General features: G+C 32.9%; 1 protein-coding gene and 1 pseudogene across 1 annotated transcript in view; one reads left to right on the forward strand and one right to left on the reverse strand.

Moving 5' to 3' along the window:
* The window catches only part of Ccser1 (coiled-coil serine rich protein 1), a 1,027,931-nt gene that overhangs the window by 202,461 nt on the left and 799,323 nt on the right, over positions 1-26,147 (forward strand). The gene's annotated exons all lie outside the window — the stretch shown is intronic.
* On the reverse strand, positions 14,793-15,524 carry LOC113194211 (large ribosomal subunit protein uL30 pseudogene; annotated as a pseudogene).

The raw sequence follows: 26,147 nt of genomic DNA on the forward strand, positions 1-26,147 counted from the left end.
TCCTTAAAATTTAATTTAGGAATTTTTTTTTCATTTTATAAGAATGTAATATTTACAGATATTCTCTGATGTGGAAAAAAGATTCAGCTAATGAACAATTAATTAGTAAGTCTGGCATGGTGGCACATACCTGTAATCCTAGAAGCTCAGGAGGCTGAGACAGGAGGATTAAAAATTCAAGGCCAATCTCAGCCAAAGTGAGGCACTAAGCAACTCAGTAAGATCCTGTTTCTAAATAAACTACAAAATAGGGCTGGGGATGTGTCTCATTTGTTGAGTGCCTCTTAGTTCAATTTCCAGTATCCAACCCCCCCAAAAAAGAATAATTTAGGAAACAAATAATATTAATTAAAGGTATATTTAGAAAAAATGTTAAAGACCATTTATAAATAGGCAAATTACTTTTTTTATTGGTGCTATGTATTAAACTTAGGGCTCCCCATATGTTGAATATGTACTTCAGCACAAAGTTACACCCTTATATATATATATATAGCTCTTTAAATTACATGTATCCAAAGCCTAGATCATTTTCTTAGTGGTAGCAATCTAGAAACAATCGACAATGAGCAATAAATCAGAGCTGAAAAATAATTTGTGCATGGCTAAAATACAGAAGTATATAAAAAGGTTAATCTCATAACACAGTATCAGGCATGCTACTTGTTGGAAATTTGTTTAATGATTACTATTCAAATTAATGTCATACTTTTAAAATCCAATATTACTGTATTTTAATCTTTATGGAATGTGTTGGAGTATAGGCCTGATATTTATCATATTGTTCAACTATATAAAAGCCATGGTGGTGCATGCACGTAAATCCAGCAACTCAGGAGGCCAAGGCATGAAGATCACAAGTTCAAGGCCAGCCCTCAGCAACTTTGCAAGACCCTAAGCAACTTAGGGAGACCCTGTCTCAAAAATAAACAAAAGGTGTTGGGGTTTTTAGCTTCTTCTATCCACTTCATCCGCAGAGAGGCTTAGAAGAGCATGCCCCAACCCAGATGGATCAAGAAAGGTGAGGGCCAGCCAGCTGCCCACCCAGCCCTCCCCACCAGAGGACAATCAGATGCCCCAGGGAGATGAGTCAAAGCAGGATCTCATTTATTGAGGAAGCACACACAACTTATAGAAAGAGTAAGAGCCAATCATTTTAAAACACGGAAAAGCGGGAACCAATCAACATAAAGGTCAAATCAGCAGGAGGAATTCACATATATACCCATACCATAGTTTCTAATAAAGAGCATGAGCTGTACATGAGCATGGAAGAGAAGTAAGCCAATCAGGGAGGTTTCAAAACAACTTCAGTGTCCTCCTACTGGCATTTAGCCAGGTGCCTTCTTAGTTTTCGGCCCCACAAAAAGGAGCTGGGGATATAGTTCAGTGGTTAAGTGTCCTTTGGTTCAATCCCAGTACCAAAACAGCAACAACCATAACAAAAACATAATACATCTGGAGCTGTATGTATAGTTAAGTGATAGCATGCACAAGACCCCACGTTCAATTCCTGGCATGGCAAAAAACAAGGATGTCCTAGAAGACCACTTAAGGCAGCACCAGGGAGGGAAAAGAGATGGTCTGGCTTATGATGATCATAACAAAACAATGTGTTAATAGAGTAAACTCAAGAACAAAAGTATTTAAAGTGATGAGAGTAAGCATGAATTTCATATTTCAGATAAAACAAAGCAACTAGAGAGGTGTTAACATTTTCATTGAGATAATTTACAGCCACCACTATCACCTGTACAAACTCATCAAATAAAATAGCATAATTTTAATTTTGCACATTTTAAAACCAAAGAATTCTAGAAGTACTGGGTATTATTACCAAAATTAGTATTTCTTCTCTTTTATATAACATGTTTAATTCAGCATTACTGTTAAAAAATATCTGGAGGAAACTAGATACTAATATTAAAGAAATGTTCAAATAAATTATAAAACATCCTTTATTTGTGATAGTCTTTTCATTAAAACAAAAGAGGGCTTATATTTACTACCATAGAAAAATATTCATGATTGATTATGAAATTAAAATGAACTTAGAAGCTTGGAAGCCAAGACAACAATTTTTGTTTATAGTTAGATTAGAAAGTATTGAGTAGAAGGACTAAGTATAGAAGAGTGACAGTAGGGATGAGGGTGTAGCCCAGTGATACAGCACTTGCCTCCCAGGTGTGAGGCCCAGGATTGTTCTATAACACTGCCAAACACACATACAAAGAAGCAAACAAAACCAGAAGGGGAGGGAGGGAGACAGAGAGTTACAAAGGTGAATTTTGCATTTTTCACATCTGTGCATTATTTGAAAAATGGATTAATTTTGCAGTAAATACTCAATTAACTTTAAAATATATGTATTTTTTAATTTTTTTAATTTTTTTATTGGTTATTCAAAATATTACAAAGATTGCAGAATCACATCAGTTACACATCCACATTTTTACATAATGTCATAATAGTAACTGTTATATATGTATTTTTAAAACACATATGTAGTTAAATTGGAATGTATTTTTAAAAACTCTCATAACAATTGGGATGTATCAATTATATGTGGTCGCATCTGGATGCCTACATTGTTCATCTGTTTTTGTACATCAGGGATGACTCACATATGAGTTTATATTGCTACTAAATTAGTGTGTACCAGCCAGCTGAAAGCACTCCCAAAAATTTAGGAGCTACACTGGAGAAGTTCCAAATTTTAAGGAAGTACTTAAAAGCATGAGAGTGTTTAGGGTAACTTATCTTTCTGTAAATGAATGCAGATTTTACTTCCCTTAGCTCACTAGTGAAAGATTTTGACTTATCATCATAGTTACTAATGGAGATATTTAGGGAGTAGAATTTGATGCAGGTTGTGCTTCTGATTCTTTCAGCACCCATGAGAATAAGGAGGGCAGCACCTTAAATTAGTGAAGATGAAAAGAGAGCCAATGCCTAATTAAATATTTTCTTGAATCTGGCAGTAACTGGAGTGTTCTAAAACTGATAAACACTTTGGTTACATCAAGGACTTTTATATTCCCCTCTTTATTATGCCAGATGTGTTCTGCCAACTTAAGTAATTACTATGTTCTCAATGGGAGATTTGCAGAGGTGTATTTTTTGCTCAAAAATATGATAACCAAGGAATCCAGCTTTTTTTTTCTTTAGGAGTTTTTACTTTGATAAAAGTGATATAATGGACAAAACATTAAAAAAAAAAACTTTGCATAATAGCAGTCATATAGGAACACATTTTGTTGTAATGCAGATAGAGAACCAAAATCTTGCTAGTAGGAGAATTTTCCCTGAGGGTTTCAACTTAGATGAAATGGTAGTAGAATAAAAGTTTTAAACACATGTTTTGGCCACAAATGTCTTCCCTTTTATTTTCTATTAAAAATGTTCACTTACTTTTATATATACTATTGTTTTGAATGTTTGTATATATTCAATACAAATCCACTTTTCTTATTTCTAGGTGAGAATTTATGGCTCATAATTTGACTGGTAACTTGTACTGTTTGTTGTTAAATTCCTATGAGAATTTGCTTTTGTATAAGCTTGTGTTCTTCATGGTTTCAACTCTGCAATTTTAATTTCACCTTTGTAAATGTCAGAATGATTTGAATACCAGGAAAATCATAAGGGGCATACTTAGAATACATGTAAATGATGTGTTTTGATTATTAAATACTAAATACTAACTAAAGGAAAATAGTAGTCATCAAATTCACTAATTATTGTTCTGTTTAAACTTTGACAATAATAATCACTAGCTTAACTAAGATACCTCATTAAACATCCATCAATACCAATTAATAAGAAGAAAATTGTTTCAATATTATGAACTTTGTACATCTTAGAATTCACAGTAAAGACTGTGGTCCTCAGCATTTCGCTTGACATTAATTATTTTGCATTATAATAAAAATTAAGTAAAGATGTATTAACTAATATTTTTCCATTTTGCATCCATAGTGCACACAGTTAAAGATTTTATTAGTTGTACATGTGCAATTAAGTGTGAATGAGAGAAATATAACATCTAATATTCCAGATGTTAAAACATTCTCAAGGAGGGAAAGAATTTGTTTTGTTACATTTTGAACTACTCATGTTGGGGGCATGCCTTATCTACCAGGCCTCTGGATGACCACTTTAACTTCTCTGAATGTATCCATAACTCACACTATAAAAACTTTTATACATTATATTGTTAATCAGGATCTTTATTGATATTTATCTTCCAATATATTCCCATTGCTTATATATAATTCAAAATATGAAATCAATTGCATCATTTTCTACTTGATACAATAAGAGAAAAAAGTGACAGTTCTTTACCTTGGCATTTATTCTTTATTTTCAATATTTTTGTTTTTCCTTTTAATATACATGAAAGTAGAGTATATTCTTGCTACTCATTTTCTTTAACGTTCTCTGATAATTTTTCCTACTTTTTAAGCCACAAATGCTGTATCCATGGCAATGCCAATCGTGGATCTTTGCAGGAAAGAACAAAACAAAACAAATTTGATAACTCAGGAGAGTTTCACAAAAATATTTGGAAATGCGGGAATAAAATATCGAAATATCACAAGGATTATGCCCAGATTGAAGCCATTACCTTTGTATGGTATAAAAGGACACATGAAAAATGAAATTATCTCCACTAAAAGGAAGAATGTCTTGTATAGAAAGTGAAGTAAAGATGAAATTGGACCTTAGGGTGCTGAATGCATCCAGCCCGAGGCAATTTGGAAGGAGCCAGGGGAAAGATAACCTTGCCTTCTGTTTCCTTCTTATCTTCTTTGATTCCACTCTTCCCTTGGATGTCTCACTGTCTAAACATAACCACAAGCTAGTGAGCAAAGGAACTTGTTAATGTATGTTATGCATGTCTGACAACCAGGGAAAAGAACAGATCATGGCATAGGGATAATGGAAAATACCTGGTTCATTAGCTATGGCCATTTGTATTTTAAGCTTATGTCCCATCTTCCTGTGGAGGTAACTTATGTACTTTTTTAGGTTGATTATCAGTTATTTCTGACAATTATGACATACTGGAAGAATTGCCCATAGATTCAACCTTTTCTTAATGAATACAGTTAACTCATTTATCAATTAAGTATTTTATATTATGTTTTAGATATTATGCAGGATATTTCGACTTGAGGACATCTTATAAGCCATCTTTTTATACACTTTATTACTGTCACCAGAGCAAATTTCAAGCAAACTTCTCTAATTCAAAAAATATTTTTCTCTTGGTACTTTCATGAACTTAGCACTGATCCAAGTGTTATGGATCCAGTAAAATAGTGCCTTTTTTCACTTTCTTGTAACTGTGCACTTGTAAACCTTTATTGCACTGTCAAAGGTACATTAATGACACCCAAAAATGTCCACGTTCTACTCACTAGAACCCTAAATAAGTTACCTTATAAAGAAAAAGAGACTTTGCAGATTTTATCAGCACAATGGAATTTGTGATGGAGAGATCATTATGGATAACTAAGTGGGCCCCATCTAAGCTCATGGGTTCTTAAAAGCAGAGAACTTTTCCCTGGTTTCCAATAGAGAAGATGACAGGGGGTGGACTTCAACCTGACCCTTCACTGTTGGCTTCAGAGATGGAAGATGGGGCCATGAGTTAAGAAATGTCAGAAGCTTCTAGAAATTGAAGACCGCAAGGAAACAAATATTCCCTTCCAGAAAGGAACTCAGTCCCCCTAGACCCTTGATTTTGTCCGATTGCTGACCTATCGAACTGTAACATTACAATTTTTCAATATTTTAATCCACTGAATTAGTGGTATTTTATTACAGCAGCCATAGAAAACTAACATATTTCTCTTTTACCAACTGTAGCATGATTAATCTTGGCATTGAAACCTATCTGCTTTGTCTGCAATTAACTCTCTGTATCTTTAAGCATTTGAAGTATTCATTCATACTTATTATCATATTAGACAAAGAGGAGACTCTTTGCTTCCACATGCCCTTCTTTTGACACAGTCCCTGTATTAATGGACAAAACATTTTAGTGAAGTAGCCCCTGATGGGGATATCTAAGGACATAAAGGGTCTGGCTGTTCTTCCAAAACCACACTTAAGTTGACTTAATTCTGGTCTCTAAAAAGAGGTTGAATTCATGAAATTATTCTGAGAATTGGCTGCAACTAATGCACATTAAGGATTTCTCTCAAACCAGAGAAAAACTTCAGATTTATTCTTACCTCTTAATGGAGCTTTTAGTCATTGATGAAAAATTATAATAAAGGTGTCGTTAGCCAAACAGGCTTGCCAATTTCTTGATGGTGTGGAGTCTGTTGACTTTTCGAGCACTGGCTATTTGCTCTATAAACATTGAGGTAGCTTTCATTTTTTAGGAAGGCAGTATATATATATATCCATGCTGCTAGTGTCAATCTTGGGTTCCAACTCCAATTTTTCTAGCAGCTACCAATGTAACCACAGGCAACTCAGTTCATCAGTTTTTCTTGCTGACCTTCAGTTTCCTCCTGTGTACACATATGTAATACACTGCTTGGATAGTTGAAATTACATGAGCTAGAATGCAATGAGCCACAGAGCGTGCTGTCACATGCTGTCACATGTACTAAACTCTTTACAAATGTTAGCTATTATTTAAAAAATAAAAATAGAGCAATTTGGATTTACCAGGTGGCAGACTGCCTCAGCAACAAATATCATATCCAAAATTAAAGCAAGAGGATGGAGAAAAAGCAAAAGGGCTGTAATAGCTTCATCTATTCTCTTTTCATAAAGATGGCAAAAGCTTTTCCAGAATACCCCCAAGCAGATGTACACTTAGTTTTATTGGCCCCATATGATAATACAGCTATTCTACACATAGTCCAGACTGGAAAAATCAAGGAACAGCATCATCATAACTGCATTAGAGCAATCATGATTCATTGCCCAGAGTAATGAGACAGTAAATGTCTGAACATGAAGTATAAATTCAGATAAAATAGAAATTCTGTTAGCAATTAAGAAGGACTGAATAGGTAGAAAACAAACATTGTGTACCATATCAACATTTCGTTTCCTTTCAATTATTTCTTTTTTTGGAAGGATTTTCTGGCAAGCTCTGAAGACAGTTCTTTGTGAGGACGTATACAAGTGTGGCAAAGTAATATGATATTCCTTGGCAATATTTTTCATGTTTCCAAGTGTGGACACTTTGAATGTACTTTTATCACCATAGTTTGATATGTGGTTATTATGTCTCAATGTGTGAAAAAGTCTGAAAAGCTTATATTGATCCAAAATATATATTTATGTTTTTAAAAATTTATACTAAAGTGCTTTAATGCTTTTGGCTTAGTAAATATTTCTTTCCAAGCACAGTTTCAGTTGTTATTTACAATAATGGTAATATAAAGTTCGCTTATTATTATGTAACCAAGAATTCTTTAAAGGAGATAGTAGCTACTGTTGCTTTTTTGGGTTCCTGTCACTGAGATGAGATTTAATTGGCAGGGAGAATCTAGAGACTATTGATTATTTCACAAAAAATTTTCCAAAAATTCAGAGTAGTTTTTATTAGGTGACAGCATATGTTCCTTTCCCCAGGATAGTTGGGTTGCAATTTTTAAAAATACAAAAAGATTAATTAAAAAATAAAAAAAAAACAGATATTTGGAAATGTTCTCTGTAAACACATTAGTCATTATTTAGACTTAATATGTCGTAGATGCATTTGTGATAAATTAAATGAAATAACTTATAGAAATAGTTAAAAATGTTTCCTCTAATTTAAGTATGGAATTTACTATTTAATTGCTCATAAATTCTAGTATATCACCTGATCATGGGTCTTATCTGCTTGCTATGTAGCTTATGTTCTTAATTACAGCCAAGGTATTCTATATTGGCTGTATCCTCTTTTATATCTGGTCAATAATGCCAGCACTACCATAATAAATACTACAATGGCTTTTTGTGACTATCTGCTTATTATATAACTAGATCTGCATTAGGTGTTTTATATCCAATATATTTATTGAAAAGATAGGTGATGTTACCTTCATGTAACTCATTTTGCAAATGAATCAGCCAAGTAACATAAATTATCAAAAAAAGCCGTAATACATGATACACTAGGAAAGTGTCTTCTTTATTGAAGGGGGATAGGACCCTTTAGCACACAATTGTCACCATGTGCTCAGGGGAGCTAAGCATTTTCAGATTTTAGTTTTTTCAAAAGAATTTAGATATGTGGATTTTTACTTTAAATATTCCTATATTTAAGGATGGAAATTGAATCGTGTTTGCTTTTACTGTAAAACAAATCAAATGTAGCCCAAGGGCTGCCACTCTGCCAGGTCTGCTGTAGGAGACTTTGTAAGTGACATGGTGCCAAACAGGTAATAAGTAATAAAACAGAATTCTAGCCAGATCTGTCTGGGTCCACCACAGTCCTTTTTCATCCACAGTGCTTTCTGGCCTCCATACTTGTCTAAGTACTACCATCTCCTTTCTATATTCCCGTTTCTAGGCATCTGAACATTTCTAAAGTCATGAAATTAAATTGAGTATTTTCCAAATTTAGCTGTCCCCCACTTTTATTAATTCTCCTTTATTTTCACAGATTCTAACTACTGAGATGGTAAGAAACTCTAGGAAATTTGTTGGGAGGTGATTTGGAGATCACCAGCTATGGACAAAAAAGGGGAAAAGCAAGATTAAGCAGAGGGAAAAGTTAAACTGCATTGAAGTTTTAACAAAGTCCTCTGAGAGCCGAGGGGAGCTTTGATTAGAATAAACCAAAGTGGGGTGGAGGACCTAAGTTTTTTACACTTGTATTAACCAAGGGTAGGATTTGCTGCCCTGGGCAGGGTACCTGGTTGCAGCAGTCTGGCTGGGCACAAAATCATGAGCCACTCAAACAGGAACAAACTTTATTTTTGAAACTGCCGCCAATGCCCCATACGCTCCCGCAGAGATTGCTGACCGACCCACGCCACATTCTCCTGGACCCCAACAGGAAGTCCCTCCTCCGGAATTCCCTCCTACAGCACTTCCCCAACCAATGGGAACTCTCCAGGAGTCCCAAGCAGGCTGAGGTGGACAGCAGGAATCCAATATCCATATGAATTCAGATCTTAACATAATCATATCATCTCAATGGCTTGCTGGCGTCACCTTTCAACCAAAAATGCCATGCATCATATTACTTGGCTGTGGCTCTTAGCACCTGGTTCAGATGATTTTGAAGATGGCTGGTGGCTGAAAGTTTCTACCAGCAGTACTCTCCCTGTGCCTCTAATGATATGTCCTTGCATAATAAGAATTTGCATAAAAATAACTTGTGATTCAGATGACCTCCATTCTCCTATCTTGTGTAGGAGAGAGCTGAGGGAAGCAGAGAAGGGAAATGTAAGCCATCCTCTCTTGAGGAAGCCGTGAGTCCATGGGGGCATCTTTGATATCCCAAATATTCTCAAAACCAAAGCTCTAAACACCATCAGTGAAACTGAGGAAATGGATATGAAATAACCAGAAATTTCTGGCATTGTGGCCACTGTATTGGGAATGCCTGCCAAACACAGAATTCAGGATTGCCCTCAGTACTCAGCCTGGCCAGCACAACTTCATCACTTGGCTCCAAGTGGCCAGAAAAGGATGGACCCTTGTGGGTTGGCTGCAAAATGATTAATGGTTTTATTTTGTTTTACAGAGATTATTAGCTGTGTTTTACTACTCATTATAAAGATGGTATGCTTGGTCTGCGTCTGCATGTGCCCCTAATGGCCCTTTGTTGGGATTTTGAACTGTTAATAAAATTCATGATTTGTTAAAAATTAATCATCTATTTTTCATTCTCCACATTATCAAAATGAATTTCTTATATAGTTTTAAGTTATTGGCATCTTTACTTTGAACAATATTAATGCTGTTGTAAATATCTAACTACTTTATCAAAATACTATAGTAAGATTCTTCTATTTAGATGAAGACTGAAAATGTTTTTGAACTGTTTTATTTCCAGCTCTTTAAAATTACTTCTGATTGTTTAAAAAGCCTTCAGAAACGCAAAACAAGACTTACTTCAAATAATCTGTCTGGTAACTTTTAAAGTACCAGGAATTAGTCAGTTGTTTAGTGTAATTCTGTCATACTATGTTAATTAGGTTAATAGTAATATGTTCTTTCTAGGTATTCTCAATTACAATTTTTTAATATTGGTATAAAGATGGTCAATGTATATTTCAGAAAATTTCTGAAATGGACTTTCACTGGATGATATACAATAAATAGGTTATCACTTAGTTTTCATAGATCTGTTCAGAAGCATAGAACAATTCTCATTTTCTTCTGATCATTCCTATCCCCTGGCTCAACTCTGCCAGATCTTTTCTATTCCACACAACTCTTAGTGGCCTTCCAAAATTTTTAATTTAAAAGATACTCACCAATACTTTGACTGAAAACGAAAAAGCTCATTTATGGATTCTTCCCTTACTTTATGGGTTATGGCACCCTAGAGAGCCACACAAATCTTCATGATATCCCAAGTGTTAACTTTAATGTTTGTATCTTTAATTTAGTTGAAAGATGTGTAAAATCTCATATAGTTCAATAGTTCCCTCTTGGCTAAACATAAAAAATTGGGATTAAAGCTTGCTATTCCAATATATATCAACCATAATATATACCCAATAATTTATTTTCATATCTGTGTTTTTAGATTGTACAATGTGAAAGAACAATTGATATTTTTCCCCAAGAGACTTATTTGTGACTGAATCTTACTTGTTCAAAGATGGTCTTGATATCCACATTTCTTCTGCAATAGACATTAAAATAAGTTCATCAAAGAACCCCTGCCAAACACAAATATCAGGAGGGCAGTAGTAAGTACATATTGATGTCTATAAACAGTATTTTCTTATTTTTGTGGCTTTTCAGATTTCCTTACTTTCACTTTATTATTCCATAATTGGAAAATTATATTACTGATAATGATCACCATACATAGAAAGGGAATTGGCTGTGAAGGTAAATTCTAAATCATACTGTTTTGAATGGGGCATATTTTCAAGTGGTTTCTGAGAGAGTTGCTATTTAGCATTACTCATGACTTTGACATTCCATGTTGGTTGCTCATCAGTTTGAACTAATACAGTCTCTCCAAAAAAATTTCACTCTGAACATTCTATTATATTAAGCAGAATTAAAAATCAAAGGGAGGATACATTGTGAAGCATATTTTAATATTGAAGTTTGTATAAACACATTATGTGCCTCACCTGCTTACAAAAGGAAATGAGTAGTTAAAATACGATACAGACATATTTTTAAAATGATACAAAGATATTTTCTAAGTTTGGAAGGAATATTGATAAATTTTACCAAAATTCAAGGCAAAGATAAGTTCTGATAACATTTAAAATACAATTACATTTAAATTATTACTATAAAATGAATAATATATTTAAATGTCGTATTCTATATTTCACTGTAAATTTACCATTTATGAAAATTCTTCATAGTGTCAGCATTTTATAATGTAATCCAATAATTATTATTTTTCTACAGCTATATTTATTAAATAACCTGATTATTTATCTGCAGTAGTCGCCTGCTTTTATGTGAGTACTAAACTACATTTTATGCCAATTGATTCATACTTCATAAACCACCACGTTTGATGCCATTTTGCTGGTCTTCCTGTATCCATTAGAGATTGCCTAAAAGGCTTTACACTATGGAATGAATGTTTAACAAAGAAAAAAAGAAATGTTACCTAAGCAATAGTTTATATAAGTTGATGATTTCTCTTCTTCTTTCAGTACTAATATTATTTAAAGCAAACTGGTCTCTTATTCTGATGAAATGTTATTTCTCATTTTTTTCAAAAATGAGTATTGCAGCTATTTGGTTCATTTATGTTTGCTCTATTTTAAGGTTTGTATATGAAGTATCCCCCACTGATTGAAGCTGAAGGCTTGTTCTACAATGCAGCAAGGTTTAGACATAAGGCCTTCCAGAAGGTAATTGGATCATGAGGCTCTGATCTCATCAATGGATTAGCAAATGTAGGTGTGGGGCGTAGTTAAAGGAAGTAGTCACTGGAGGTTCATCATGGAAGAATATACCTTGTCCCCCAGTTCATATTTCTCTCTCTTACTGCTTCTTGGCTGCCATGAGGTAAGAAACTGCCGTTCTCCACATGCTTCTGCCATGATGTTCTACCTTGCCTCAGGCCAGAGCAATGGAGCCAGCCAATCATGTCTGAAACCTCTGAAACCCAGAGCATAAATCTTTTCTCAGTTTTTTTCTCAATTATTTTTGCCAGCAATGAAAAGCTAATACACTTTGTTTTATATTTGGTATGGAAGACTTAAACTTTATGAAATACTATCACTATGAATTTAAATAATATTATAATAAATATATAAAATTATAAGTCAGCAAGCAAAATTTAACCTTTATTTAATTTTAAAATTATAAATATTATTAAAATGACACCATTTAAACTGAATAAATGCACTTATTTTTTTTACTAAATTTTAATTAAATCTTTAAGGGATTCAAAACATTGTGAAAATACATTAAAAAAAATAGATGATTTTAAAAAAAAAGGCATCGTGAAAACAGGAATAGAATCTTTTTCCTGTATACCAGAATTCAGCATAACACCTGATGTATAAAAGGTAACCAATAACTGTCTTTGGATTATAAATACACAAAGACAGTTAATAAATGACATAATGATGAAATATCTTTTAATGAAATGGAGTAATAACATTTCTAGTGTTTCTAAAGATCTTTTTACCAGATCATTTCCCTCAAACTACAGCTACACAATAATATGATATAATAATTTCTCTATTCCATGTAATGCTTAATGAATGTTTAACTCTTATTGGTCAGAAATTTACAAAGGAGTGTTGAATAACTTGATATAATCTGGTGAGGTATTTTTGTATCTAAAATTTCAGATCCTCGATTATACCATTCTCTCTCCAAATGTCTTCTGCCTTTTTTTTTTCCCTTTCCCACCTCCATTTCTCATGAATTTCTTCTTATTCCTTTCACTTCTGTCCATTCTCTTATGAAATTCTTTCTGTGACTTGACTTAATCTCCGCTGGCCAGTGGTATCCTAGTCATGCTATAGTAAATAAATTACATTGCTGTAATAAATGCTGATCCAAACTCCACTTGTGCCCTCAATGACACACCAGATTTTTTGTATCTAATCATTTTTTTTTACCTTAACAAATATGAAAAATATACTACAAATATTCACTTATCTGATACTCTTCTATTTTTCACCTCACTCTTAATCCTTGTGGGTTTGGGAATATCTCCATTTAACTAATAGATTCTAGTTATTTACAAATAATTTCATTCACTCTGATTCTCCTTTTTATTTCTAGTTTTCATGATAGCCAACATTTTTTTCTTAATAGAGTGATAATCTTTACTTTTTCTATATACATTTAATTGCTTTTTGTATAATTTGTAGGAGATTTGATTAAGTCTGTATATTTAATAAGTTATCAATGTGTTTTATTTATTAATAGTAGATTTAGGTTCACAGTAAAATGGAGCTAAAGATATAGAAATTTCCCATAAATCCCTTTGTACTACATATAGCAGCCTTCTCAACATCTACAACAGACTTGTGGTAAGTGTTAGAGTCCAAACACCTGCGTTAACATATCATTATCACATGGGTTCCTTTAGGGTTCACTCCTATATATTCTGTGGGTTTTGACTAATGTATAATAGCATATACTAACATTGTGGTAACATGCAGAATAATTTCACTGCCCTAAAAACACTCTGTGCTTACTTATTTATCACTCCCCTAACCCCTAGTGACAACTGATCTTTTTATTATCTCCACATTTCTGTCTTTTTGTAAATGTCATATATATAGTAGGTGGTATACAGTCATTGAGTAGTTGTAGCAGTTGTAGCCTTTTCAGATTTTTTTTTCACTTAGTAATATACATTTACATCTCCTCCATTTCTTTTCATGACTTGATAGCTTATTTCTTTTTAGTGCTGAATGTTATTCCATTGTTTCAATATATCACATTCAATTTATTGTTTCCCCTGTTGGAGGACATCTTGGTTGCTTCCAAGTATTGGCAACTGTAAACAAGCTTCTATACCATGCATTGGCACAGTTTGGGGTGGTCATAGGTTTTCAGCTTTTTTGTTAAACATCAAGAATATGATTTTTTACTTCTATGGTTAAAGTGTATTTTGTATGAAATTGCCAAACTGTCTTTCAAAAAAGCCATATGATTTTGTATTTCCACCAGTTGTGAATATGACACTCTGCTGTTGCATCTCAATATTTACTATTGACTTTTAAAAATATTTCTATTATATTTTCAAGAGGTCGTTCTGGACCACTAAATGCAAATGTAGCAAGGCTCTTTTTCTGAATTAAGTTTCTTCAGAGAAGAATTAACTGTTAAATTTGACAAATATGTTTTCTGTCATTTCATATGTACATTTGAGATTCCGTGTATTTGATAGTATATGATCACACTGTTAATACTGTTACTGTTATCAATAGCAATAAGAATATCAATATTCATTGCCTTGGTGTGAAGCTATATGTTTACAAAAACTTTCAGTAAATTCACATCTTGTGAGGAAATACTGTGGTATGATAGGAAGAAATGAACAGAGAAAGTCAAACATGGATTAGACTTTTAATACTTTTTTTTTCTTTTGAGAGCAGGTACTATTTATTAGCTGAGCTGATTACAAAAATACCATGGGAGATATCTTAGTTCATCCTTCTAATGAGCGTTGATGGGTTCTTTTCTGTTGCCAGCATCCCCTCCTTCAACAAAATAGGTGGTCATTTTTTTCATTCTGCCTTGTGAAGAAGATAATTTGAAGGACCAGAAAAAGTTATTTGCTCCTTTTAATAATTTTCTGACAATGTAGATCTCTTGAATCAGATTCTGCATGCAAATAATGCCATACTTATGAAGAGATCAATCCATCAAAGTGTTATCTGTCATGGTAATCTGTTTCTTATTGATTTTGCCATATCTACACTTGCAGATTAGTTCATTCATGGACTTTAGATTCAGGTAACCCCATACAGTGTGTGTTTCTGTGATCCACAGCATGTTAACTAAAGCCTGCTGAGCTTAACAAAGGTAATATTGAGGGTATGGGGAAGGCAAAGCTGCAACTCCTAATGGTCTTTGGGCTTATATCATTGATTCCTCTGGTCCTGATGACAAATGCCAATTTGCATTCTGAAGGTACATAGAATTTGCCAACTTTTTTTTGCCATCCTAGACATTTGAATCTCCGTTCTGTACATCTGCCTATATTCTTTGTGATAGTGCTTGGCTTTTTCATAGATTCATTCTCTTCCTCTTTGCCTTTTAAAGCGCCTTTAGGCAAACTTCATTCTCAAAAACTTTACCTTTAGCTCTGCAAAATTCATTCACTGTTTCTTAAGGGTTTCTGGCACAGCAGGAACTTTTCTTCTCTTCAGCATCCTCCATAGTTCCAGCCCAGAAAAAAGAGCTTATATTACTTTTTACAATAACATCCAAGACCAATACTCTCTCTTGCAACTTACAAATAAAAGTCAAAAATGACTTGAGAAAATACAACAATTAAGAATTAATATATGACTCTTGTATTAGTTTTTAGTTTTTCCATACCAAATTAGAACAAATTGCCTTCAAAAAAAGAAATATATTATGCTATTTCTCTGAGGGAGTATTAACATAGGTCTCTTAAAGGACCTAAATTAAGGTGTGAACAGAGCTGCTTTCCTATCTGAAGCTTTAAGGGAGAAACCATTTCTTTCTTTTAGTAGCTTAAGACTGTCTGCATTCCTAGTATCACAGCCATTGTCCTTCGTCAAGGCCAACAAAGGCAGATTGAGTCCTTGTCATATTATGTCACTATGGCCCTAACATTTGCCCACTGTCCAACTTTAAGGATTCATATGATTACACTGGGTCAATGAGAATAATCTCCCATCTGAAATTCAGCTGGAAATCAGTTTTAATGGCATCTTCAAACTCAATTCCTTTTGCCACATAACATACTGTATTCACAAGCTTTAGTTCTTAGGACAAGGACAAGGACATATTTGGTGGTCATTGTTCTCCCCACCTTAAGTGTCTAGGAAAATCTCAACACAGACTGTCAATAAATGGAAGGTATACTTATTCATTCAATAAAATCTGTAATAGTTTATTTTGGACATATAATTTAAATTTTCACTAATTATGTAACACAAAGGAAACCTGAAGTTAGGCAAGACATTTATTGTATAACTTATGAAAGTTATAAATATTTTCCTTTTCATGATTGCTCCTTTGCTTGATGGAAAGCTAATCGACTAACAGTTTTTAGTAAAGGGAATAAATAACATACTTGGTAATTTATATTTTTCAAATATAAAAGTATAAAAAGATGGTAATGCTTACTTTTGATTTGAGGCCATATGAACATTAAAATTTTTTACATGCTAAGTAGCAAGTTTACTATTGTTTAGGTCACCATGTTTTTATAAAGAAACTGAGATACTGAAAATAATATTTCAAGATCTTTGTTTACTTTATTTAATTGCAGGTCTAGTATTCTTACAGTCATTAGTTGTTTTGAGCAGTGCAGAGATAACAACTAAGTGTTCTTTTTTCTGACTTTTAAAAAATTTCCAAAGAGAACAATTAATGTACAAAATCAAAAAAGTGGTAAGGGCAAAACTCTAGCTTCTGATGGCATAAAAATCTAGCTTCTGATGGCATAAAAATCACTGCTTTCTTCCAGTTGGGATTCTTGATCTCATTAATGGCCTGAAATTGCATGAGATGTGTTTTCCATTTAGACAATTAACTTATTAATCCACTTCATGTGGCATCCGTTTGCTCATATATAATTTCTCAGAAAGATTATTCATACCTCCTTACACTCATGGCTCCTTGCTATTTTCAAATGCAATATATAATTACTAGAGGATAGAAAATACTAAAATAAAGCACCTGGAGGAAGTTATTGGCCTTTGGAAATGAAAAATCACACACAAATCGTTTTGTAAACCTCTGAAACTCAGACATTGAGGGATAGTATTTGAATAATTCATTTTCTAACTCAGTGCATAGCATGCTTAGACTTTGGTGCAATTTGGCAAATGAAGACTTTCCAAGAAGGACAATTTCATTCACAGCAAAGAGGTGTTTCAGAAGAAGATGACTAAAGTCATATAGAGCTCTGTAAACTGAATTATTATTCAAGTCTCCTCTCTCATTCCTTTTTCTCAGTCAGGAGAAAAATACACACTTAAAAATAAGATAAAATAGAAAAGATTCACTGGAAAATGTATTTGGTTTACAAGTGGGATCTAAGGTTTAAAATAAATATCTTGCTCATGTGGGCAAGTGAGTTCTAATTAATTGTGTATTTTATTCATAAGGACTAATTAGAAATACCTTTTAATTCATACCTCTTCATTGAAAATAATTCTAAAATACTTTAAAATTACTCTTTGACCTGTAAAAATCTGCTTTGATATCTTATACAATAAATTTTACTCTATGTTCAATCCAGAATCTTCAATTCAAATAGGTATAAAATATTAAAAAAGGTTAATAAATATGTAGAGAGGTAAGCTTATCTATACTGTATACTGTATATAGTTTGTAATACCTCAAGATTACCCTTATCAATCCTCAGAGTGTTCTAGTGAGTCAGCACTGATCTGTAACAAAAGTAAAGAAAATTCTTTAAATAAGTTTGTTATAAACACACATAAAAGATAAATTATAATCTTCCATGCAAAGGAAAATAAAACCTTTTAGTAGGCCAATTCAACCATTTATTTTCTTAGTACATGTGAGAAATAGAAAGTCTGGTGGTTGATTTGCAGAGTATAGTGTGTAGCCTTCAATGTAAAATTGGAATATAAGAAGGGCAGCCAGAGGGAAATTAGAGCAGAATGAAAAGTTACACAATAGCTCCATAGCCTATGGATTTCTTTAAATAACCCAATTAGCCTTTTTTGAGCTTCCCAATCTTTATCAAATCAGAACCATTTAAACTATCTCTCTTTCCTTTGTCCTCCCCATTTTACAATTAGCCAGTCATGTAGATTAAAACCCCAAGTTCCTCCCAGGAGAGCAAAGTGCAGTGCTCTGTTAGGAATAAAGACTAACACAGGAGGACTGCTCCTGGAGTGTGCTTGCTTGCCAGACTGTGTTTGAGCACACCCTTCTGCAGAAGGAAATTTTGCCTTGCTGAGCTACTTCCCAGTACATGTCTGAATCCTTATGAAACCTTGGCATTCCTAACAGTGCATTCAATAGGAAGATATAATGATGAGGAAATCGTTGTTCTACAAAAGAGAAAAAGGAGATAGTTGAGATTTCTTTGATTAGGGTCTGCTTAATGTGAGCTTATGTTTAGCTAAGAAAAGACATGCGCATCTATATTCATTGCATAATTATTTTAGTTATTTATTTAATAAGCATCTGAAGAACTGTCAAGAATTATTTTGGAGAACTTTCCTTTAGTGGAAATAATTTAGATGATGAAAACAAAAATTATGTGTCTATTTCCCGCTCTGTGTGTGACCTTGATCAAACTATTTACCTCCTTTCCAGCCACAGTACTTTGTTCCTCAGTTTATTCATCTGAAATTTGCAATTGGAGTTCAGGGATAGGAACAGAAGGTATTCCACAGCTTGGGTCTTGGTTTTGGAATTTAGCCATTCATTGGCATGTTTGCCTTGCCTGCTAAATGGTACAAAATATATTTGCATAGGAATTGACTGGTCCCTTGAGAGGGAAGGCATTGTAAGTGAAGATAGAATTAGGCAAAAAAAAAAAAAATTAAAAATTAAAACTTCACATCAGTACAAATCTTTAACATTTATGGGGAAAGAGTGATTGTAAAGTTTTGACAAACTCTGTGTTAGTGTACATGTTGTTGTAGGAAGAAGAGTTGATGAATTTTGGGATCTGATTCTGAGAGGATTTTTTGTTTTCTTTTAATGTATAGGAAAATCACAAGGATTCCCTTTAAAAAAAAAAATCTGTATTTCTACATGAGTTGGTAGCCTAGAGTTGAAAAATTGTGGGCTATCTGAGAAGAGTATGATTGATTTATGTCTTAGTATAAAGGTCCAAATGAACAATGACAATAGAAACACATTGTAAACTCTTTCAAATAAATGTTAAACTATGTCTATCAATAAGTGAATTCCACTGCACAAATACAGATCTGATATGCCTTTTACCATGTATATGAAGTGAACTCAACCCTTGACAGCATTTTCTTCCATTCTATTCTCTTAGCTGTGAACCACTTGATCAAATAACTGTAATTCAGATTTAACAAGAGTCTATATACAGTCTGAATATTTGAAGAAACTCAGGTATTATTATGTTGATGATAATGTTCATACTTTAAAACATCAAGAGTTATGAGAAAATTTATCCAATTACCTAGTTAATTCATACTTAAGAAAAAATAGATTTTGTGTGTGTGTGTGTGTGTGGTCTATGAAAAAATTGACGAACAAACTCACTACTTTTAATTCTTGAGGCATTGCTTAGATTCATGTGCTGACCAGGAGTTCTCTGAAGAACAATTTTTAATAGCATTTCTTAGATCTCATATACATTTAGGTGTTTTATCATATTGATTTTATGTTTCATTCTGCTTAACAGACCCTAATTTTCTTTATTATACCATATGTTAACCCTACCAACTATACCTCCTCCTATTGTTTTGTGATTCAATTAATTATATTAAATTCATCCACATTTTTAAAATTTGCAGATATGAGCCAGACATAGTGGCCTAATGCTTATAATCACAGCTACTTCGGAGGTTGATCCAAGAGGATTGAAAGTTTGAGGCTAGCCTGGAAAATTTAAAAAGGGCTAGGGTGGGTGGAGTGGGGATGTAGGTCAGTGGTGGAATGCCCCCGATTTCAATCCCCAGTAAAACACACACACACACACACACACACACACACACACACACACAAAATTGGCAAGTATGTTAACTGAACTAATGTGTAATTTTGTATATTCTCAAAAATAATTTTTGTAGCTATTAAGGAGAAAAATATGTTTTCCATCAAATGTGCTAAAATGTTAGCCTATCTCTTAGCAGTGACTGAAACTCTAAATAATTTTTTTTCAGAGAAATATCCTGAGTATTGATTTTCAGCCAAGCTTGTCTCTATCTTAAAGGTCAAAATTTTCAAACGAGAATAACTTTTTATGTGATTTCCTAGCACATCTGTTTTTAGTTTCAGCTAAATATAAGAGGTTAAAAATCAACCATGGATGAAAATATTCAAGGAAAAAAATCAGGTTTCTTTTTCCAAATATCAAAGGGGAGTCTTGCAAATGTTAAGTAAAAATATTTTAGCAATAAAATGTAATACATCTTCTATTTAGCATATGTAGCAATTTAATTTTAATTGAAATATGTTATTTTCATCATTCATGCCCAATAAGATAACACATACCATTTAAGAGAAAATAAAATGAATTAAGATTACGAGTATAGCTTGGTGTCTTGGTGCAGGCCTGTAATCCCAGCTGCTCAAGAGGTTGAGACAGGAGGAGCACAAGTTAGAGGTCAGCCTGGGCAACTTAGCCAGACCTGGTCTCAAAAAAGTAAAACAAACAAATAAATAAAAAGAGTTGGGGAATGGAGCTCAGTGGTAAAGCACTTGCAAAAAAATGTTCCAAGTCCAGCATTCAGTCCCCAGTACCACACACACAATAAAAAGATTATACTTTGGAAATGGTGTCAAATTTCATTATGGTACACAGTTTTCTAAAATGATGGATAAGGTTATGTAATTTCCTAGAACTATGAATATAATGGCTTTCTGTGAGTAGGTTATATTATATAGCAAAAGTGATTTTGCATAGGTCTATGAATTAGTGTCCAACCATTTTCCTTAAAGTATGAAGATTGTCTGGTGTTCCTTGATCTCCTCATTGAGAGCATATAAATCTGGGGTATATGTTAGGGAAGGATGGAATCAGACATTCTAAGGATGAAGATTTGTCATGCTTTTGCTACTCGAAGAAGAGAGAGGCTATATGCTAAGCATTGAAGGTACTCTAGTTACTGGAGTCAGTGAGTAAGTATGATCTTCCTTACTTCAGTCTCATGGAAGTTAACTTATAAAACCACAGTGACCATGAGAATAAATTTTTTGCCTAGTAACTCGTAAGATATCCCTGCTTAGCTGACACCTTGATTTAGTTCTTACTATGCTTTCAATAGAGAGCCCACCAGTATGACAGATTTCTGACTTACAGAATTGTTACTCAAAAATGGTTGGTATTGTAAGACAGTAAGTTCTTGGTAATTTGTTTTGTAGCTTAGAAAACTAACGTGCTTCCTATAAGTTTACGCCCCCCAAAAAACTGTCATGTAACATAATATTTAATAACATTTTAATATAAAAATTAAATGTGATTAAATTAATCAAAATCATACCCATTAAAATATATCAGACTATGGAGTATGTATGTTGCCATGTTTTCAGTAGATTTTCCTTTATTGGTGCATTATAATTATACATAATAATGGAATTCCTTGTGGTATATTCGAACATGCACATAACATAGACAGTTTTATTCCCCAGTACCACACCTTTCTCTTTACTCTCCCCTCTTCCTGATCCCTGTATTGATTGGGGAATGATTCTGTATTATTCTGGTCTCCCTTCTATTTTCACAATACCCCTGCCTTCCCCCCCCCTTTTTCTTCTATTTTCCACATATGAAAGAAAACATATGGTATTTCCTGAACTTTGAGAGTCCTAGTGAGGAATTCCTTGCCTGTGCCTATATATTAGAGTGTTGATCCTATTTTTTCTTCTACCAGTTGCAAAGTTTCTGGTCTAATTATAGGCCTCTGATCCTTTTGAGTTGACTTTGTAAAGGGTGAAAGATAAAGATCTAGTTCCATTTTTTTTTTCTGTATAAGAATATCCACTTCTACTATCATCATTGTATGTTTTTGGCACCTTTGATAAGAATAAGATGATTACATTTCTGTGGGTTTGTCTCTTTGTCTTCTATTCTTTCCATTTATTTGTTTGTCTGTATTTACACTGCTACCACACTATTTTTGTTACTATAGTTCTATGTCATAATTTATTATTATCATTGTTGGTGGGACTGCTAATTGGTGCGACCACTATGCAAAGCAATATGGAGATTTTTTAGAAAACTTGGAATGGAACCAGCATTTGACCCAGTTATCCTACTCTTTGGCTTATACCCAAAGGACTTAAAATCATCATATGGTGATAAAGGCACATCAAACTTAATAGCTGCTCAATTCACAATAGCCAAGCTATGGAACCAACCTGGGTGTCCTTGAACTGATGAATGGATAAAGAAAATATGGTATTTGTATACAATGGAATATTACTCAGCCATAAATAATCTACCAGCAGATGCCATTATTTCATTATAATGTAATAATGAAAGAATGAAATAATAGCATTTGCTGGTAGATTGATAGAATGGAGACTATCATGCTAAGGGAAATAAGCCTGCCCCCCCCCAATAAAAACAAAGGCTGAATATTCTCTCTGATATGTGGGTGCTAACCTGCTAACCCAAAACAAGGGAGGATGGGAAGAGGAAGAATAGAAATCCATTGGATTAGACAAAGAGGAAGGAAGGGAAGGGAGAGGGGAGAGAATAGGAAGGAGAGTAGAATTAATCAACTTTCCTAGCCTTGTATTTGAATACACAACCAGGGTAACTCCACTTCATGTACAACCACAAGAAGGGGATCCTGAATAGAATAAGTTATACTCTATGTATGTATATTTTGCCAAAATATATTCTAATGCCATGTATAACTAAAAGGAACAAATTTTTAAAAATCAATGGCAATGCTTCAAGTGGTGTGACTGCAAAAAAAACACAAATATGAAAAAAAGAAAGAAAAAAGAAAAAAAAAGATATTGTTATGCCTCAATCATTTTCCCCCTCCTTTGTCCACACCCTCAGGATTGCTTTCTGTATTCTGGGATTTTATTCTTCCATATGAATTTCAGGACTTTTTTCTAGTTCTTTGAAGAATAATGTCATTGGTATTTTGGGGAAAATTGTATTGAATCTGGAGGTTGCTTTTGGTAATATGACCATTTTAAAAATATTAAACCTGACTTTCAAGAAGATGGTAGGTCTTTTTTTCTAATATCTTCTTGAATTTCTTCATTCAGCATCATTTAATTTTCCTTGTAGAGTTCTTTCACTCCTTAATTAGCTTTATCCCTAGGTATTTTTTCTCCTTTAGTTATTGTGAATAGAATTGTTTTCCTGATTTTTTTCAGAAGATTCATTATTGATGTATAGAAAGCTATGTATTTTTGTATGTTGATTTTGTATCCTGCTACTTTTGCTGATTTTGTCTTATTATTAGTTTATCAGTTAGAATTAGTTTATTCATTAGAATTTGTTATTATCATAGAGCAGGTTTCTTGATATTTAATCTCTAATCTAGCATCTAGTAGCAATGATAATTTAACTTCTTCCTTTCATATTTGTATCCCTTTAATTTCCTTCTCTTGACTGATTGTGCTGAGATTTCAAGTACTGTATTGAATAGGAGGTCTGAGATAGATATCCTTGAGTTCCTGATTTTGAAGATGTTTCCCCCATTCATTATGATATTGGTCAATTGAACTTGTCACATATAAGCTTTATGAATTTAGTAAGTTCCTGTAAACTGTGGTTTCTTTATTATTTTTACCATAAATTTGTATTAATTTTTTTCAAATATTTTTCTTGCATTTTTGAGATAACTCTGTGATTTTTTTCCCTTAATTCTATTTATATGTTGAATTATAATTACTGATTTTTATATGTTCAGCCATACTTGTATCCCTAGAATGAACACAACCTTATCATGGTGCACAGTATTCTTAATATTTGTTTTTATTATTTATGCTTTTATTTTATTAGGAATGTTTGCATCTAGATTCTTCAGGGATATTGGGCTCTAACCTTGACTTATCCTTATCTGCTCTTGGTGTCAATATGATGCTAGATTCATAAAATGAATTTGGAAATTTTACCCACAATTATTTCATGGAATAAAATGAAGAACATTGACATTAGTTCTTCTTTAATCATCTGATAGAATTAAGGTGAAAATCTATATGGTCCTTGGTTTTTCTTTGTTGGAAAGCATATTTGTTACTACTTCAATCTCATTGCTTATCATTGGTCTCTTTTAAGTTTTCATTATCCTCTTGGTTCAAATTTGGTAGGTTATATGTATCTAGAAATTTTTTTTCATTTATTCTACTTTTTCCAATTTATTAGAATAAAAATTTTCAAAGTAGTCCCTAATTATTCTCCTGGGTTCATTGAATTCTCTGATGATATCTTCTTTTTCATCTCTAATTTTGTTGAATTAGTTCTTTTCTGTCTTTTGCTTAGTTTGGCTAGGAACAAATCAATCATTTATTTTTTCAAAGATCCAAGTCACAAGTATATTGATCTGTTGTATTAGTTTTTTAACTTCCTTTTCATTAATTCCATTTCTGATATTAATTATTTTCTTCCTTCTACTGGTTTTGGAATTTGTTTGTTCCTACTTTTCTAGGACCTTTTAGTTGTATCATTAGTTTTATTTATTTGAGATATTTCTGATTTATTTATGTAGGCACACATAGGTATAAATTTTCCTCATAGAACCACTTTCATAGTGTCTTAGAGACTATGGTATTGTATGTTTATTTGTATTTGATTCTGGGAATTTTTATTTCTCCACTGATTTCTTTTGTGAAGTATTCATCATTCAAAAGCATATTGTTCAGTCTCTATATATTTTATGGATATTTTTGTAGTTTTCTTTTCTGTTGATTTCTAGTTTGATCCCATTATGAACTTGTAAGATATAAGAAATTATACCAAACTTTTTATTGGAAAAGACTTGTTTTGCGACTTAAATTATTTTCTATTTTGGAGATGTTCTATCTGAGCAGCTGAGAAGAAAACGAATTCGGCTGTTCTTTTATTAAATATTATATTGATGTCATTTAGACTCATTTTATCTTGTAATATCTTTTAGGTCTGAAGAGTCTTTACTGATTTTTATGACCTACCTATTGGTAAGAGATGTGTGTTGTAATCAACCAGTATAATTGTAGTGGGGTCTCTCTGAAGCTTATGTCAAATAGTGTTTGTTCACACACATTTCAGGCATAAATATTAACTATCATTATATCTTCTTGGAGGTTTTCCTTTTATGAGTCTGAAGTCAACATCTTTGGTTTGAGAGTTTGAAGTCACTTTGTCTCTTTGCATTAATTTAGGATTAAAGTCTGTTTTGTCAAATATGAGAGTTGCTTTTCCTGCTTGCTTTTGGGCCCTGTTAGCATGAAATATTTTCCATTCTTTTATTTTCATCCTGTAGTTGGCTTTGCCTGAGAGGTCAGTCTCCTGCAGACATGTTATTGGGTCTTGTTTTTTTTTTAATCCACTCTACCAGTCTATGTGTTTTAGTTGAATACCTGAGAACATTTACATTTTTTGTTATCATAGAGAGATAATTATTCTTGCCATTTTGATTTATGTCTAATGTTTAATTCAGCCCTAATTTTCATTAGCTTAATAACTCTTTTAAAGATAGTCATCCTTTTTTGAGCTCTGGAGTTTATTATTTTTTTTCTGTGAGGAGAATTTCTTTAAATATTTTCAGCAGTGCTACTTAGTAATTATAAATTATTTTACCTTATGCTTATTTTGAAAACTTTTATTTCTTCTAAAATTATGAAGGACAGTTTGCTTGATATAGCAATCTTGGATAGATTGAAACACATCACTAAGCTTTCCTGGACTTCAGGGTTTCTGTGGAGAAACCACATGTTTTTTTGTGATTGGGTTTTCTCCTTAGGCTTTTATATCTTCATTCATTTCAATTATAATGTACCAAGGAGGGGTTTTCTTTTGATCTTGTTTGTTCAGAGATCTAAATGCCTCCTGTATCTTGATATCTAATTCCCAAAGATTGGAAAATTTCTGTTATTATTTTACTGATAAGGTTATCAATGTCATTATCATATACTTTGGTTCCTTCTTTTATCTTATTTATTCTTATGTT

This window comes from Urocitellus parryii, chromosome 10, assembly GCF_045843805.1.
Source record: "Urocitellus parryii isolate mUroPar1 chromosome 10, mUroPar1.hap1, whole genome shotgun sequence".
In the NCBI taxonomy this organism is placed as follows: Eukaryota; Metazoa; Chordata; class Mammalia; order Rodentia; family Sciuridae; genus Urocitellus; species Urocitellus parryii.